This window comes from Schistocerca cancellata, chromosome 3, assembly GCF_023864275.1.
Source record: "Schistocerca cancellata isolate TAMUIC-IGC-003103 chromosome 3, iqSchCanc2.1, whole genome shotgun sequence".
In the NCBI taxonomy this organism is placed as follows: domain Eukaryota; kingdom Metazoa; phylum Arthropoda; class Insecta; order Orthoptera; family Acrididae; genus Schistocerca; species Schistocerca cancellata.
Genome location: NC_064628.1, coordinates 51,131,165 through 51,148,935, shown reverse-complemented (window position 1 = coordinate 51,148,935; position 17,771 = coordinate 51,131,165).

The following is a 17,771-nucleotide window of genomic DNA, read 5'->3' as shown; positions in this document are numbered from 1 at the left end:
AGGAATAACTGGCGTCTATCTTTCGTCAGTTTTGGTCATTCAGCAATTACATGTCGCTCTCCCGCGGAGCAAGCAAATTATTCGTGCTGTTCTTCCTTGTATGCGTTCATTATCACCTGTCAATCCTGGCTGGTATGAGTTCAAAGATTTGAGTTACGTTCTATGACGGGACGCAGGGGTGTTTTGTAATTTATTTGCTTTGTAGAATGACTGCATTTACTCAGTATCTTACCAATGAGCCAGAGTCTACCACCTGCTTTACCTACGACTGAACTTGTAAAAATATGATAATTCCCATTTCATATCCCCACAAAATTATTGCATCCAGGTCTTGATATAAGTAAGCTTAGTACAGTTGCGACTCATTGACGCTTTAGTCAATGTGTACTACTTACCTACTTTTTGTGACGAGCACAATTTTATAATTTTCAACAGTCAAAGCAAGTTTCCAATCTTTTAAATATTATGGATTGGTCACTGGACATTCATGTAGCCTCTTTGGGATACTACTTCTCATAGAAAACTGCACCATTTGCAAAAACTTGAGGCTAGTGTTAAATTTGTTATTAATCCACAAAATTATCAGCTAGTGAAGCCTGACGTTGCCAGGGAGGAGATGGCGCCTTAATGTAATTAAATTTACACGTAACTGTGGCGTTGTTGAACTAGGGTTTTGGCCGTTAGGTTGGACCAGTGATATTTTGCTTTTAACCTTCAACCTGTGCACACTTTATGAATATGTCTATTTCATTCGAAATGCTGGATCACTCCACTGTAAGCCAGGCTGTGGAACATCTGACTTTTTTTGTTACCTTTGCATATATAGTTCTCACTATAATACCTGCCGTACAATTGCAAATAATGAGCATGTGATACAATTATTACTAATGGAACAAGTAATTTTCCTTTTTTATTACCATCATATTGCGGTATTAGGTTCTACAACCTGGCTCGTTCACTATGAATTTCTTAACTGCATACTGTCACAGTCTTGTCCTATAATACGAAAGCATTTCACTGCATGACTACAGCTAATGATGATGTTTTTCAGTGCTTTTTTAACGCATTTTTACGATTTGAACGATCTGAGGACAGTTAGAACTAGTCATTGTGTTTTAATTATGTACTGAAAACTTCGGTCCAGGCATTAAAAGTTTTTCTACATGAAAATTTTATTTTAAATTAACGGCTAGGTCTACATCTGTCAATGACTCTCCATCCTAGTTAGCATGCTACGTTCTCCTTGCTAAGAAATTCTCAATAGAATCACAAGTTACGTTTTATATGTATCCCATATGATCGTAATTTCGTTAGCAAGAATTGGTGTGGTACTGATTCAAATGGATTTCGGAAGTGTAAGAAATACTAGACCATCTTCATCCATGGCTTTCAGGATGTCGTGAGAGTAAAGCACGAGCTGGATTTTGCATGATCGATGTGTCGGAATGCATGCTGTTTGGCGTGGGGGACGTGCTTGAGTTATGGCATTATGCTTGAGCTGCTTTACAAACTTCTCGGTATGTGTGTACAGTGCATATTATGTGAAGTTTTGATACGCGGCCGAGGGCGGCCAGTGGTGGAATATGCAGCAAGTTAGTTACGTACTCTCTGGAACGAGCGACGCTTACTTCATAGATTATCAATATGAACTTGAATTTCGTCGGATTACTTCTACTTGAGACTGTGTACAGGTTTTTTATTTTAGTTAAGCCACATTGTTGAAAGCCATTAAAGGAAAAATTTTAATTTATCAAAGTACGTTCGATCGCTGTGGGAAGAGAATTTACTTATTTTGTTGGAGGATAATGAAGTTGTGAACTTTCAGAGTTCAGTATATAATTATCCATATCAGTCAAGGTATTTTCAGTGAAGTCTCATTTCATGTACCAGGAACTTCCTGTACGTAAGTTACAGGGAAGTTTGTAGGCTGCTCGATTTCTGCAATGCGGTCCTTGCAGTTTGTGTAAACTTTTAAGAAACAGAACTGCCTGTTAACGTACAACATAGCCAGAATACCCGATCATCCTCCAAGCTGAGTTTCATCATAATATATTAGACGAACTCCCTAATTCTTGTATCAGATGTAGCATTTCACGGCAGAGACGGTTATTCACCGACAAATGATTTCAGCAAAGCTTTTCAGGTTTCTTTGGCGGATCTGTTATGCATGTTTGCAGGACTACAAGGCCTAACGACATTCACATCTGTTTCATGTTTAACAGATAGATTCAACACCAGGTGGTCGATGAAGATATTAAAATTATGTTTTGCAAAAGGAAATATCTAATCATAGTTAACAAATATTATTAATTCAATTTAATCTGCTTAGCTTCTGTCAGTCTATAAACATAAATGCGAACTAGACCAGCAGTCTTAATAGGCATTCCATTAACTTTTTAACTTGTGAACCAGCATTCAGTTACATAGATATTTTTTTAAATGTTTAGGTTAGGTATAGTGTAATGTTAATGACGTTCGGCGATTTGTAGATCGCTGCAGCTGCCCTTCGTGCTTTCCTCTAACCACTGGGTACAGATCTTTTGTTCAAGAGATCTGCGACATATTATGGCAAAAATCGCAACTTTGACTTGGTAGTTCATCAGTAAAAGGCTGTTTACACTGGTGTTGATTAGTTTTTGGGGTAGGGGGTGGGGGGTCCTGTGTTTTGTTGTGTACGTTTCGCATCACTTCAGTGTTTCTTTGTTGGATCCTTTTTGCTGTCTTCTTCCCTTGTAACAGACGAGATGGTACAGACACTTCCTTTCGGAGACGCCAGAACCGTAGACTCTAATCCCTGTTTCTCAGTGAACCAGCGTCTCTCGGACACAACCGTCATAGTTGGGGCTGCTGCTTTCTCTCTCCCTTTCTATCTGTCTCTCTCTCTCTCTCTCTCTCTCTCTCTCTCTCTCTCTCACACACACACACACACACGCCTTGATCCGTAGGATTGTGCGCCTCCAGTACGGCGCGCTCGCTATTGCAACGCAGACTTCGTTAACTGCTGTTCCTCTGGCTCCCTAGTCGGCACGGTGTAGTCACAAGCTTTGTGGCGCCAGGCGACTCGACCATATGTAAAGCGGACAATTGTCATTAGACAGTCGCACGGCGCTACTGGTCGGGCTGGTAGCTCGGTTCCTTTGTCAGCGGGGTCAGTGGAAGAGGTGTGTGGAATACAGGAGCAGCGAACTGCGCGAGCCGGCTTCCTGCAGGCTTCTGTGCAAGGTGCTCAGCTACAGCTATTGCACATTATGACCTGGCGCCAATTCACATTTGTACTCTTGTATGTACAGTGATACTGTAACGTCCCTCACACCTTTTTATAGCTTAATTATACAACTAGCGGACTTGGGTATGAGATGGTTAACAGAGAGAACACGTTTCGTTGCTAGATGGATCTGAGGACGATGCCTAGTACCAAAACGTTTCTCTTTAGTTCACGAATATTAAACTTCTTCCAATTTTAAGTGGAAAAATTTTCCTTTCAAATGATATCAGTACAGATCGTTTTACTTTGTGTACTGAATTTTTGCACGTAACACACTTCCTAACAATGCCTCGACCAAGCCACGCTCGAATTAACAGTACCACTTCCGCACTGAAGATGGCCATTGCCGTATCGCTTTTCCAAATCAATCTCTTAGGTTAAAATTGAGGAGCAAAAGAAAGTGGTACACCTGCCTAATATCGTTTAGGGCCCCAGCGAGAACGTAGAAATGTCGCAACACGACGTGGCATGGACTCGACTAATGTCTGGTCGTAGAGAGAACTGACACAATGAACCCTGCAGGGCTGTCCATAAATTCGTAAGATTACGAGGGCTTATTAGATCTCTCCTGAACAGCACGTTACAAGGCATCCCAGGTATGCTCAATAATGCTAATGTCCGGGGATTTTGGTACCCAGCGGAAGTGTTTAAACTCAGAAGAGTGTTCCTGGAGCCACTCTATAGCAATTCTGGACGAGCGGGGCGTCGCAAGTCCGTCGGAAAGCGCAATGGACATGAATGGATGCATATGATCACACAGGATGCTTACGTACGTCTCACCTGTCAGTGTCGTATCTAAACGTATCAAGGGTCCCACATCACTCCAACTGCACACGTCAACACAACTACGGAGCCTCCACCAGCTTGAACAGTCCCATGCTGACATGCAGGTTCCATGGATTCATGAGATTGTCTCCATACCCGTACACGTCCATCCGCTCGATACAACTTGAAACAAGACGGCCGTCCGGGCAACATGTTTCTAGTCATCAACAGTCCAATGTCGGTGTTGACGAGCCCAGACGAGGCGTAAGGCTTCGTTTCGTGCAGTCATCAAGGGTACATGAGTGGGCCTTTGGCTCCGAAAGCCCATATCGACGACGTTTCGTTGAATGGTTCCCACGCTGACACTTGTTGATGGCCCACCATTGAAAGCTGCAGAAATTTTCGGAATAGTTGCGCTTCTGTCACGCTGAACGATTCTCTTCAGTCGTCGTTGGTCCCGTTCTTTTTCCGGCCGCAGCGATGTCGGAGATTTGATGTTTTACCGGACTGCTGATATTCATGGTACACTCGTGAACTGATCATACGAAAAAATCCAACTTTATCACTACCTCTGACATACTGTGTCCCATCGCTCGTGCACCGACTATAACACCAGTTGAAACTCACTAAAGTCTTGATAACCTGCCATTGTAGCAGCAGTAACCGATCTAACAACCGCGCCAGATAGTTGTTGTCTTATATAGGCGTTGCCGACCGCAGCGCCTATTCTGCCTGTTTAAATGTCTCTGTATTTGAATACGCATGCCTATACCAGTTTCTTTGGCGCTTCAGTGTAAGTGCACACGGTAGACTTTTTATAACAGTTCAAACAGTAATACACTTCTGGAAATGGAAAAAAGAACACATTGACACCGGTGTGTCAGACCCACCATACTTGCTCCGGACACTGCGAGAGGGCTGTACAAGCAATGATCACACGCACGGCACAGCGGACACACCAGGAACCGCGGTGTTGGCCGTCGAATGGCGCTAGCTGCGCAGCATTTGTGCACCGCCGCCGTCAGTGTCAGCCAGTTTGCCGTGGCATACGGAGCTCCATCGCAGTCTTTAACACTGGTAGCATGCCGCGACAGCGTGGACGTGAACCGTATGTGCAGCTGACGGAATTTGAGTGAGGGCGTATAGTGGGCATGCGGGAGGCCGGGTGGACGTACCGCCGAATTGCTCAACACGTGGGGCGTGAGGTCTCCACAGTACATCGATGATGTCGCCAGTGGTCGGCGGAAGGTGCACGTGCCAGTCGACCTGGGACCGGACCGCAGCGACGCACGGATGCACGCCAAGACCGTAGGATCCTATGCAGTGCCGTAGGGGACCGCACCGCCACTTCCCAGCAAATTAGGGACACTGTTGCTCCTGGGGTTTCGGCGAGGACCATTCGCAACCGTCTCCATGAAGCTGGGCTACGGTCCCGCACACCGTTAGGCCGTCTTCCGCTCACGCCCCAACATCGTGCAGCCCGCCTCCAGTGGTGTCGCGACAGGCGTGAATGGAGGGACGAATGGAGACGTGTCGTCTTCAGCGATGAGAGTCGCTTCTGCCTTGGTGCCAATGATGGTCGTATGCGTGTTTGGCGCCGTGCAGGTGAGCGCCACAATCAGGACTGCATACGACTGAGGCACACAGGGCCAACACCCGGCATCATGGTGTGGGGAGCGATCTCCTACACTGGCCGTACACCACTGGTGATCGTCGAGGGGACACTGAATAGTGCACGGTACATCCAAACCGTCATCGAACCCATCGTTCTACCATTCCTAGACCGGCAAGGGAACTTGCTGTTCCAACAGGACAATGCACGTCCGCATGTATCCCATGCCACCCAACGTGCTCTAGAAGGTGTAAGTCAACTACCCTGGGCAGCAAGATCTCCGGATCTGTCCCCCATTGAGCATGTTTGGGACTGGATGAAGCGTCGTCTCACGCGGTCTGCACGTCCAGCACGTACGCTGGTCCAACTGAGGCGCCAGGTGGAAATGGCATAGCAAGCCGTTCCACAGGACTACATCCAGCATCTCTACGATCGTCTCCATGGGAGAATAGCAGGCTGCATTGCTGCGAAAGGTGGATATACACTGTACTAGTGCCGACATTGTGCATGCTCTGTTGCCTGTGTCTATGTGCCTGTGGTTCTGTCAGTGTGATCATGTGATGTATCTGACCCCAGGAATGTGTCAATAAAGTTTCCCCTTCCTGGGACAATGAATTCACGGTGTTCTTATTTCAATTTCCAGGAGTGTATCTTCCGCCAACGGAAGCTGCTGATTGGCAACTGTTTCGTCCATTGATTACACATGGAGTTGCACGCACCTTCCGCGAGTAAACCGTATCGCTACCCCCAGTTACCACACCTACCGACGTAAAGCTTCCAAACTCAATAATTCGTCCCTTTAGCAAAGCACTGAGCAAACCATTGCCGTACATGTACATAAGAACTACATCTGACCGTTCCGTACGAAACTCGAAAAATGATTCTTCTATTCGCATACTGGCGCGTGATCGGAACCATTTGGGTGCCGTTGGACACAAATAGCGAGACAATGGCACTGCCGGAAAGATACTGCTCTTAGCTCCAGAGAACCAGTGATGAGTAAGGGCCACGATTTACTACATCAACTATCGACAGCAATATCCCTTATAACAGCATCGCTCTGAACGACACCCACACTAATTCAATGACACAGCAATTAATTATAATCTGACAGAAGAAACTGTAGAAAAAATCCTGTTGTTTAATATTGCATTCACTTAATTCAGTAGAAAAAAACTATCTTCTCAATTACAATCTGCGTAGGTTCGATATGCGGAACTCTGCTAGTGCTCATCAGCGGGTCGCCGGCTTTTTAAAATCAACGGATGTGCTCTAAAACATAGTTCACGAATGTCCCAAACTAACCCTCCTGAAAATCCAGTTTCAAGTATTTTTGAATGAGCAGCACTTGATGAAGATAAACAAACTATTGTTTATAAGGTTATTTCTCCACAGTAGTTAATTAATACCAAAAGTAATCCACAGTCTACATAGAATTGCTTTATTTTATCACGTTTTGTGTAATTTGTAATTCTCGCTCATAAGGAATGTGTCTCTACGAACCGTGAATCGTTTGATGAGAATGTTCACCACAGTGTCAAGGTTAAAGTTTTCTACTTCTTGTTTGTGGCCACGCATGAGGATGATGTTGTTCCATTTCTCTTGCATCACTGTGTTAAGCAGCATAATTTCTTAATCTTTTAACGGCAGACAAAGAACATTATTCATTGCAGACAGAAACTGGTATAGTTGCAAACATCTTTATCAATTTCATCGTCTTTGGAATCAATCCGCTGACGTGCCTGTTCGAGGAGAAGAGCACTAGGTCCTCCGTATTTCAACGACATAATGTTTAGATTTACACACATCTAACGTATTTCTGTGTGAAACTAATCTTTGTAGGGCAAAATTATCCTTATAAAATTCTATTAGATAACTGCAATCTTTGGTTCTGGAAAGAAGAAATGTATCTATTTCTTTGAAGTGAGCCATAGCAGCTTCGGAAAACTGATCCTCGAAACAGTGAATCACAACATCTAAAATTATCCTATGATAATGAAAAGGGCTGACAATAACATAGGTTAGAGTACCGTAGTCAAATTTTCGAGAAATATTTCGAACTTCTGGAACTTTCGGATTTACGACATCGAATGTTTTGGTCAATTTCAACCAAGAGCTGCATACTTCATTGAAACTTTAATCAGTTCGAGATAACTTCACATCTCGAGCACTATCAATGTTACTTATGGCTTTTTGGAGCTGTAGAGACAAATATTGCAAGAAAACATTCAAAATTTCAACTGGCTCCAAAATTTTAATGAGAGGTGCAGTGATAAAGGTAAATCCGAAGGAACACAGAAAATTTAGAAAATCTTCAGCTTTAGCACCGGCATCGATTTTTCTAACTCGAGTTCAAGTTAATCGCCCGTAATTCTCAAAACTAAATTTTCAATGAATTTATTAACAATATCACGTCATGGGGCGCAAAGGCCGAAGAAATACAGGATGAATAAAGTCAATAAAATTCTTCTAGGTTTGTGACCGCATTGTAAAAATGTAAAACTACCGACGTTTCAGTCACTGTTGCAAGTGACCTTCTTCAGGGTGTTTTTTCTTTATAGTAAACGGAAACATCCCGACGAAGGTCACTTGCGACAGTGATCGAAACGTCGGTAGTTTCACATATTGACAATGCGGTCACATACCCAGAACAATTTCATTGACTGTGACAATAGCCACGGAAGCAGATGTTTAGAGGATGAATAAAGTTAGCACCTCGGGTACTTAAACATCGCTAGTCACTTGGGAGACAAAATTGGTGACTCCTTATACATTTGAAAGATAGTCTCTCACCATGCCTGAGTGAATGAATATCTATCGACGCAAAACAGGTGGTTTACGTCTCTGTCGGCCGTTATCCATAGGGCGGAAAATATAAAAATCTGCTTGACGTTTCCGCGAGAATGTAGCGCTGAAAGTTGTCAGTTGTTTCTTGAGAACCGAAAACCGCTCTTACATGGGCCAACACGAGAGCGGGATGTCAGAATTGGCATAATTAGCAGCTTTGAACTTTTCTCTAATTTTGATGTTTTTCTTTTCTTTTACTTATTCTATAACATGTATGAATGCATTGTTTCGCGGCGATATGAATTAATAAAATTTTCTCGGCCTTCCAGCCGCGTCAGGTGGTTAAAATCCCACGAGCTTTCGACTGAGCTCTCCCCGGTCATTATCAAGTGCTAAGACAGACTGCTGTGTCGCCGTGGCCGCGTCGTTATATACACTCCTGGAAATTGAAATAAGAACACCGTGAATTCATTGTCCCAGGAAGGGGAAACTTTATTGACACATTCCTGGGGTCAGATACATCACATGATCACACTGACAGAACCACAGGCACATAGACACAGGCAACAGAGCATGCACAATGTCGGCACTAGTACAGTGTATATCCACCTTTCGCAGCAATGCAGCCTGCTATTCTCCCATGGAGACGATCGTAGAGATGCTGGATGTAGTCCTGTGGAACGGCTTGCCATGCCATTTCCACCTGGCGCCTCAGTTGGACCAGCGTACGTGCTGGACGTGCAGACCGCGTGAGACGACGCTTCATCCAGTCCCAAACATGCTCAATGGGGGACAGATCCGGAGATCTTGCTGCCCAGGGTAGTTGACTTACACCTTCTAGAGCACGTTGGGTGGCATGGGATACATGCGGACGTGCATTGTCCTGTTGGAACAGCAAGTTCCCTTGCCGGTCTAGGAATGGTAGAACGATGGGTTCGATGACGGTTTGGATGTACCGTGCGCTATTCAGTGTCCCCTCGACGATCACCAGTGGTGTACGGCCAGTGTAGGAGATCGCTCCCCACACCATGATGCCGGGTGTTGGCGCTGTGTGCCTCGGTCGTATGCAGTCCTGATTGTGGCGCTCACCTGCACGGCGCCAAACACGCATACGACCATCATTGGCACCAAGGCAGAAGCGACTCTCATCGCTGAAGACGACACGTCTCCATTCGTCCCTCCATTCACGCCTGTCGCGACACCACTGGAGGCGGGCTGCACGATGTTGGGGCGTGAGCGGAAGACGGCCTAACGGTGTGCGGGACCGTAGCCCAGCTTCATGGAGACGGTTGCGAATGGTCCTCGCCGATACCCCAGGAGCAACAGTGTCCCTAATTTGCTGGGAAGTGGCGGTGCGGTCCCCTACGGCACTGCGTAGGATCCTACGGTCTTGGCGTGCATCCGTGCGTCGCTGCGGTCCGGTCCCAGGTCGACGGGCACGTGCACCTTCCGCCGACCACTGGCGACAACATCGATGTACTGTGGAGACCTCACGCCCCACGTGTTGAGCAATTCGGCGGTACGTACACCCGGCCTCCCGCATGCCCACTATACGCCCTCACTCAAATTCCGTCAGCTGCACATACGGTTCACGTCCACGCTGTCGCGGCATGCTACCAGTGTTAAAGACTGCGATGGAGCTCCGTATGCCACGGCAAACTGGCTGACACTGACGGCGGCGGTGCACAAATGCTGCGCAGCTAGCGCCATTCGACGGCCAACACCGCGGTTCCTGGTGTGTCCGCTGTGCCGTGCGTGTGATCATTGCTTGTACAGCCCTCTCGCAGTGTCCGGAGCAAGTATGGTGGGTCTGACACACCGGTGTCAATGTGTTCTTTTTTCCATTTCCAGGAGTGTAGCTGCACTGGTGGCTGTGACGTCACTGGTGCTCTCTACCTCACCATACGCGGTAATGTTTTCATCCCGCGTCCGTCGCGTCCGTTTCAGCCTCGCGATGGCCGTGTCCCAGGGTGTGCTGAGCTGAAAACCGCCGACCTCGTTGATGGTGTTTTCAGAGGTTTTTATTTCAATAGCTTCTTTTATGACGCTATCCCAAAATCCCTTCGTCTTCATAACGACAGATGTTTCGTCGAACAGAATTCGGTGTCCATTTTCTAAGGCGTGTTCTGCCACGTCTGATTTTTCTGGATAGCGTAGGCGTAAGCACCTCTCGTGTTCCGTCCCACGTTGCTCCACAGTGCGTACTGTGGAGCATGTTTCTTGGGTTTGTTGAGCACCCCAAAAAAATCCTGGGAGTGTGCGCTAGCACCAGAGCACCCATGGATTCGGCACCCCTGGTTCAACAAATCTGATATCCTCATTTCCATGGTGCAAGCAGACCATAGCTACGGGGGGCCAAGTTCATGGGCACTGCTGTGCAGAAACTGGAGTCGGAAGTCGAGTGTACGTGTGTGTGTGTGTGTGTGTGTGTGTGTGTGTGTGTGTGAGAGAGAGAGAGAGAGAGAGAGAGAGAAGGTAGATCGTGTCGAGAGACAACTGGGCGGAATCGTGAGTGGAAGAAAGTACAGGGCTATTACAAATGACTGAAGCGATTTCATAAATTCACTGTAGCTCCTTTCATTGACATATGGTCACGACACTGAAGCCGCACTTCAGGTTTCTGCCGCCAGAGCGTCTCGAGAGCGCAGTGAGACAAAATGGCGACAGGAGCCGAGAAAGCGTATGTCGTGCTTGAAATGCACTCACATCAGTCAGTCATAACAGTGCAACGACACTTCAGGACGAAGTTCAACAAAGATCCACCAACTGCTAACTCCATTCGGCGATGGTATGCGCAGTTTAAAGCTTCTGGGTGCCTATGTGAGGGTAAATCAACGGGTCGGCCTGCAGTGAGCGAAGAAACGGTTGAACGCGTGCTGGCAAGTTTCACGCGTAGCCCGCGGAAGTCGACGAATAAAGCAAGCAGGGAGCTAAACGTACCACAGCCGACGGTTTGGAAAATCTTACGGAAAAGGCTAAAGCAGAAGCCTTACCGTTTACAATTGCTACAAGCCCTGACCCCCTATGACAAAGTCAAACGCTTTGAATTTTCGGCGCGGTTGCAACAGCTCATGGAAGAGGATGCGTTCAGTGCGATTCTTGTTTTCAGTGATGAAGCAACATTTTTTCTTAATGGTGAAGTGAACAGACACAATGTGCGAATCAGGGCGGTAGAGAATCCTCACGCATTCGTGCAGCAAATTCGCAATTCACCAAAAGTTACCGTGTTTTGTGCAATCTCACGGTTTAAAGTTTACGGCCCCTTTTTCTTCTGCTAAAAAAAACGTTACAGGACTCGTGTATCTGGACATGCTGGAAAATTGGCTCATGCCACAACTGGAGACCGACAGCGCCGACTTCATCTTTCAACAGGATGGTGCTCCACCGCACTTCCATCATGATGTTCGGCATTTCTTAAACAGGAGATTGGAAAACCGGTGGATCGGTCGTGGTGGAGATCATGAATAGCAATTCATGTCATGGCCTCCACGCTCTCCCGACTTAACCCCATGCGATTTCTTTCTGTGGGGTTATGTGAAAGATTCAGTGTTTAAACCTCCTCTACCAAGAAACGTGCCAGAACTGCGAGCTCGCATCAACGATGCTTTCGAACTCATTGATGGGGACATGCTGCGCCGAGTGTGGGAGGAACTTGATTATCGGTTTGACGTCTGCCGAATCACTAAAGGGGAACATATCGAACATTTGTGAATGCCTGCAAAAACTTTTTGAGTTTTTGTATGTGTGTGCAAAGCATTGTGAAAATATCGCAAATAATAAAGTTATTGTAGAGCTGTGAAATCGCTTCAATCATTTGTAATAACCCTGTAGAAAGTTATACTGAAGACTAGTCAGTATTGAAAATCGGGCGTCAACTAGAGGGAAGAACTGCAAGTGCAATAAAGAGAATAATATTGGTCAAAGAATTAGAGGAAAGGATGATACTGAGTGTTCCGGTCCAGACTGTGAACCACTTAGGTTCCTTTCAGGGTGCGCTGATGCAATAGCTCCATACTTAACAATCATGTACAACCCCTCGCTCGACGAAAGATCCGTACCCAAAGACCGGAAAGTTGCACAGGCCACATCAATATTCAAAAAAGATAGTAGGAGTAATCTGCTAAATCACAAGCCCATATCATTAATGTCGATATGCAGCAGGATTTCGGAATATACGAGGGCAGTTCAATAAGTAATGCAACACATTTTTTTTCTGAAACAGGGGTTGTTTTATTCAGCATTGAAATACACCAGGTTATTCCCCAATCTTTTAGCTACACAACACATAATCTCCATTCAATGCTACGGCCTTACGCTACCTTGAAATGAGGGTCTGTATGCCTGCACGGTACCATTCCACTGGTCGATGTCGGAACCAACGTCGTACTGCATCAATCACTTCTTCATCATCCGCGTAGTGCCTCCCACGGATTGCGTCCTTCATTGGGCCAAACATATGGAAATCCGACGGTGCGAGATCGGGGCTGTAGGGTGCATGAGGAAGAACAGTCCACTGAAGTTTTGTGAGCTCCTCTCGGGTGCGAAGACTTGTGTGAGGGCTTGCGTTGTCATGAAGAAGGAGAAGTTTGTTCAGATTTTTGTGCCTACGAACACGCTGAAGTCGTTTCTTCAATTTCTGAAGAGTAGCACAATACACTTCAGAGTTGATCGTTTGACCATGGGGAAGGACATCGAACAGAATAACCCCATCAGCGTCCCAGAAGACTGTAACCATGACTTTACCGGCTGAGGGTATGGCTTTAAACTTTTTCTTGGTAGGGGAGTGGGTGTGGCGCCACTCCATTGATTGCCGTTTTGTCTCAGGTTCGAAGTGATGAACCCATGTTTCATCGCCTGTAACAATCTTTGACAAGAAATTGTCACCCTCAACCACATGACGAGCAAGCAATTCCGCACAGATGGTTCTCCTTTGCTCTTTATGGTGTTCGGTTAGACAACGAGGGACCCAGCGGGAACAAACCTTTGAATATCCCAACTGGTGAACAATTGTGACAGCACTACCAACAGAGATGTCAAGTTGAGCACTGAGTTGTTTGATGGTGATCCGTCGATCATCTCGAACGAGTGTGTTCGCACGCTCCGCCATTGCAGGAGTCACAGCTGTGCACGGCCGGCCCGCACGAAGGAGATCAGACAGTCTTGCTTGACCTTGCGGCGATGATGACACACGCTTTGCCCAACGACTCACCGTGCTTTTGTCCACTGCCAGATCACCGTAGACATTCTGCAAGCGCCTATGAATATCCGAGATGCCCTGGTTTTCCGCCAAAAGAAACTCGATCACTGCCTGTCGTTTGCAACGCACATCCGATACAGACGCCATTTTAGCAGCTCCGTACAGCGCTGCCACCTGTCGGAAGTCAATGAAACTATACGAGACGCAGCGCGAATGTTTGAAAATATTCCACAAGAAATTTCCGGTTATTTCAACCAAAATTGGCCGAGAAAAAAAATGTGTTGCATTACTTATTGAACTGCCCACGTATATTGCGCTCGAACATTATCAATTATCTGGAAGAAACGGCCTATTGGCAGTCAACATGGATTTAGAAAACGTCGTTCTTGAGAAACACAGATACCTCTTTAAGCGTACCAAGTGTCGAGTGCTATTGACAAGGGATTTCATATTGTTTCCGTATTTCTAGATTTCCAGAAGGCTTTTGACACTGTACCACACAAGCGGATTGTAGCAAAATTGCGTGCTTCTGGAATATCGTTTCAGATATGCGACGACGTGATTTTCTGTCAGAGAGGTCACAGTTCTTAGTAACTGACGGAAAGTCATCGAGTAAAACAAAAGTGATTTCTGGCGTTCCTCAAGGTAGTGTTATAGGTCCTCTGCTGTTCCTCATCTGTATAAACGGGAGACATTTTGAGCAGCCGTCTTAGGTTGTTTGCAGGTGAAGCTATTGTTTATCGACTAGTAAAGTCAACAAAGATCGAAAAAAATTACAAAAGATTCAGAAAAGATATCTATATGGTGCTAAAATTGACCGTAAGTAATGAAATATGTGAGGTAATCGACACGAATGCTAAAAGGAATCCGTTAAACTTCGGTTGCAATATAAATCAGTGAAACAAAGGTCGCAAATTCAACAAAATAACTAGGAATTACAGCTACGAACGACTTAAATTGGAAAGAACGCATAGAAAATGTTGTGGGGACGGCAAACCAAAGACTGGGTTTTATTGGCAGAACACTTAGAAGATAAACAGATCCATTAAAGAGACTCCCACACAATGCTTATTCGTCCTCTTTTGGGGTACAGCTGCGCGGCCAGGGATACTTACTTGATACGATTAACGGAGTATATCCAGAAGAGCAGCGGGTTTTGTATTATCTCGAAATAGGGGAGCCTCTCACGGGCGTGACACAGGATTTGGGTTGGACATAATTAAAACAAAGGCGTTTTTCGTTGCGGCTGAATTTTCTCACGAAATTTCAATCACAAACATTTTCCTCTGAACGTGAAAATATTCTGATTCAAACTGCCAACTTCTCAGACCAAACTAATATTTGATAACTAAATGTAAATAAAAGCAATGTTGTAAACATCTGGTTACATTTGGATCATTTACAATAAATGTAAGTAATAGGTGATTCACAAATAAACAGCCAGTATTCTTGCACAAGTGGGCCAACGTTAAATGACTAACGGATATCGCTAAATATTATTGAAATAATTATTGATGCCTCGTTTGGAACTCTGTACAATAGTGGTGACAGCTGACACAAGTGACAAACCACTTTTAAATTACCATGGTTTTTAACGGCACCTTACGGTCGCAGGTTTGAATCCTGACTCGGGCATGGATGTGTGTGATGTCCTTTTGTTATTTAGGTTTAAGCAGTTCTAAGTTCTAGGGGACTGATGACCTCAGCTGTTAAGTACCATAGTGCTCAGAGCCATTTGAACCATTTTTTTAACAGCACTTGCAACCTACTTTTCAATAAAGTCACTGACAAAACAGTAAATTAGTCATTAATAACTACGAAGTAAACAATATGCGAGGTATTCATGGTGTATTCATTAGCTGTGTAAATGTGGAGAATATGATGTACTGACAATCATTTGCATAAAGAAAAAATATAAAAGACCCCATCAATCGATAAATAAGAGAAATACAGATATGTAGCTTTCAGGTACGTTAGCTACAGCCCAATTCTATCTTCGCAATGGACCGGATGTGGGGAAAATCCTATACTGGGAAATTGGACGGCTGATGCTCACATTGCCTTTCTACAGAATATGCTCCAGACAGTATCAGACAATCTTATAGATGGTCAAGTAACAGCTGTTTGAGTTTCGATAGTAACTCACCAAAAATATTAATGCTTATCTGAACACATCTGCGATCTTTGAAAAATGAGGTGCATTCAACGAGACATCAATATTTCAATGTGTTTAAAACTACAAAAGTGATTATCTCACAGCTAATGAACATTTTCACACTAACGCTTGGATTAACAACGTTTAATCGCTTCCTGCGATTTCAACAAATATTGCCTCGTTCAAGCCGCCCAAGAACTACTACTGCAGTGAATGACCGCTGTCTACGGACTATGGCTCGGAGGAACACTGACAGCAACGCCACCATGTTGAATAATGCATTTCGTTCCGCCATAGGATGTTGTGTTACGACTCAAACTGTGCAATTTCCAACTTTCCAACCACGACTCCGTGCATCGCGCTACAGATGGGCCCTAAAACGTGCCGAATGGATCGCTCAGGATTGGCATCATGTTCTCTTCACCGATGAGTGTCGTCAGAGACTTGTTTGGAGGTGACCCGTTCAGGCTGAACGCCTTAGACGCACTGTCCAGTGACTGCAGCAAGGTGAAGATTCCCTGCTATTTTGGGGTGACATTATGTAGGGTTGAAGGACGCCGCTGGTGGTCATGGAAGGCGCCGTAACGGCTGTACGATACGTGAATGCCATCCTCCGACCGATAGTGCAACCATATAGGAAGCATATTGGAGATGGGGCGCCCCCATCGTGCACATCTTGTGAATACCGTCGCTCAGGATAAAATGACATCGCTCGACTAGAGTGGCCAGCATGTTTTCCGGACATGGATCCTATCAAAGATGTCCGGGATAGATTGAAAAGTGCTGTTATGGGCGACGTGACCCACCAACCACTCTGAGGGACCTACATCGAATCGCCTTAAGGAGTGGGACAATCTGGACCAACAGTGCTTTGATGTACTTGTGGATAGTATGCGACGACGAATTCAGGCAAGCTTCATTGCAAGAGGACGTGCTACTGGGTATTACAGGTACCGGTGTGTACAGCAATCTGATCCACCAAAACAGAAGGTCACGCTGTATGGTGATACAACATGCAATATGTGGTTTTCATGAGCAGTAGAAAGGGCGGAAGTGACTTTTATGTTGATCTCTATTCCAATTTTCTGCATAGGTCCCGGAATTTTTGGGACCGAGGTGATGGAAAACCTTTTGTGTATCTTTGCGTGCGAATCGCCGTTGAGGAGTGGGACAATCTGGAGCAATAGTGCCTTGATGAACTTGTGGATAGTATGCCGCGACGAATAGAGCCATGCATCATTGCAAGAGAACGTGCTACTGGGTATTAGAGGTACCAGTGTGTACAGCAATCTGATCCACCAAATCAGAAGGTCTCGCTGTATGGTGATGCAACATGCAATATGTGGTTTTCGTGAGCAGTAGAAAGGGCGGAAGTGACTTTTATGTTGATCTCTATTCCAATTTTCTGTATAGGTCCCGGAATTTTTGGAACCGAGGTGATGGGAAACCTTTTGTGTATCTTTGCGTGCGAATCGCCGTTGAGGAGTGGGACAATCTGGAGCAATAGTGCCTTGATGAACTTGTGGATAGTATGCCACGACGAATAGAGGCATGCATCATTGCAAGAGGACGTGCTACTCGGTATTAGAGGTACCGATGTGTACAGAAATCTGGTCCACCAGATCTGAAGGTATTGCTGTATGGAGGTACAACATGCAATGTGTGGTTTTCATGAGCAGTAAAAAGGACGGAACTGATGTTTGGTTTCTATTCCAATTTTCTCTACAGTTACCGGAACGTTTGGAACTGATGAGATGCAAAACGTTTTTTGATGTTTGTGTTTTTGGTGGGGATGGCCTTCAGCCAATGGAGAAGTAGGCAGTAGCGGAACACTACGAGAAACAAGTGGTGATTGCGAATTTTCGAGTGAAGAGCTCAAAGAAGCGGTTCTGGTCACTTTATGTTGGCTTCTTGAAGAAGGCAGCCTGGCCGGCGTTAACGTGCGTGATTCGATTGCGGAGGTGTTTGATTCTTCGCCGTCAGTGTCTGC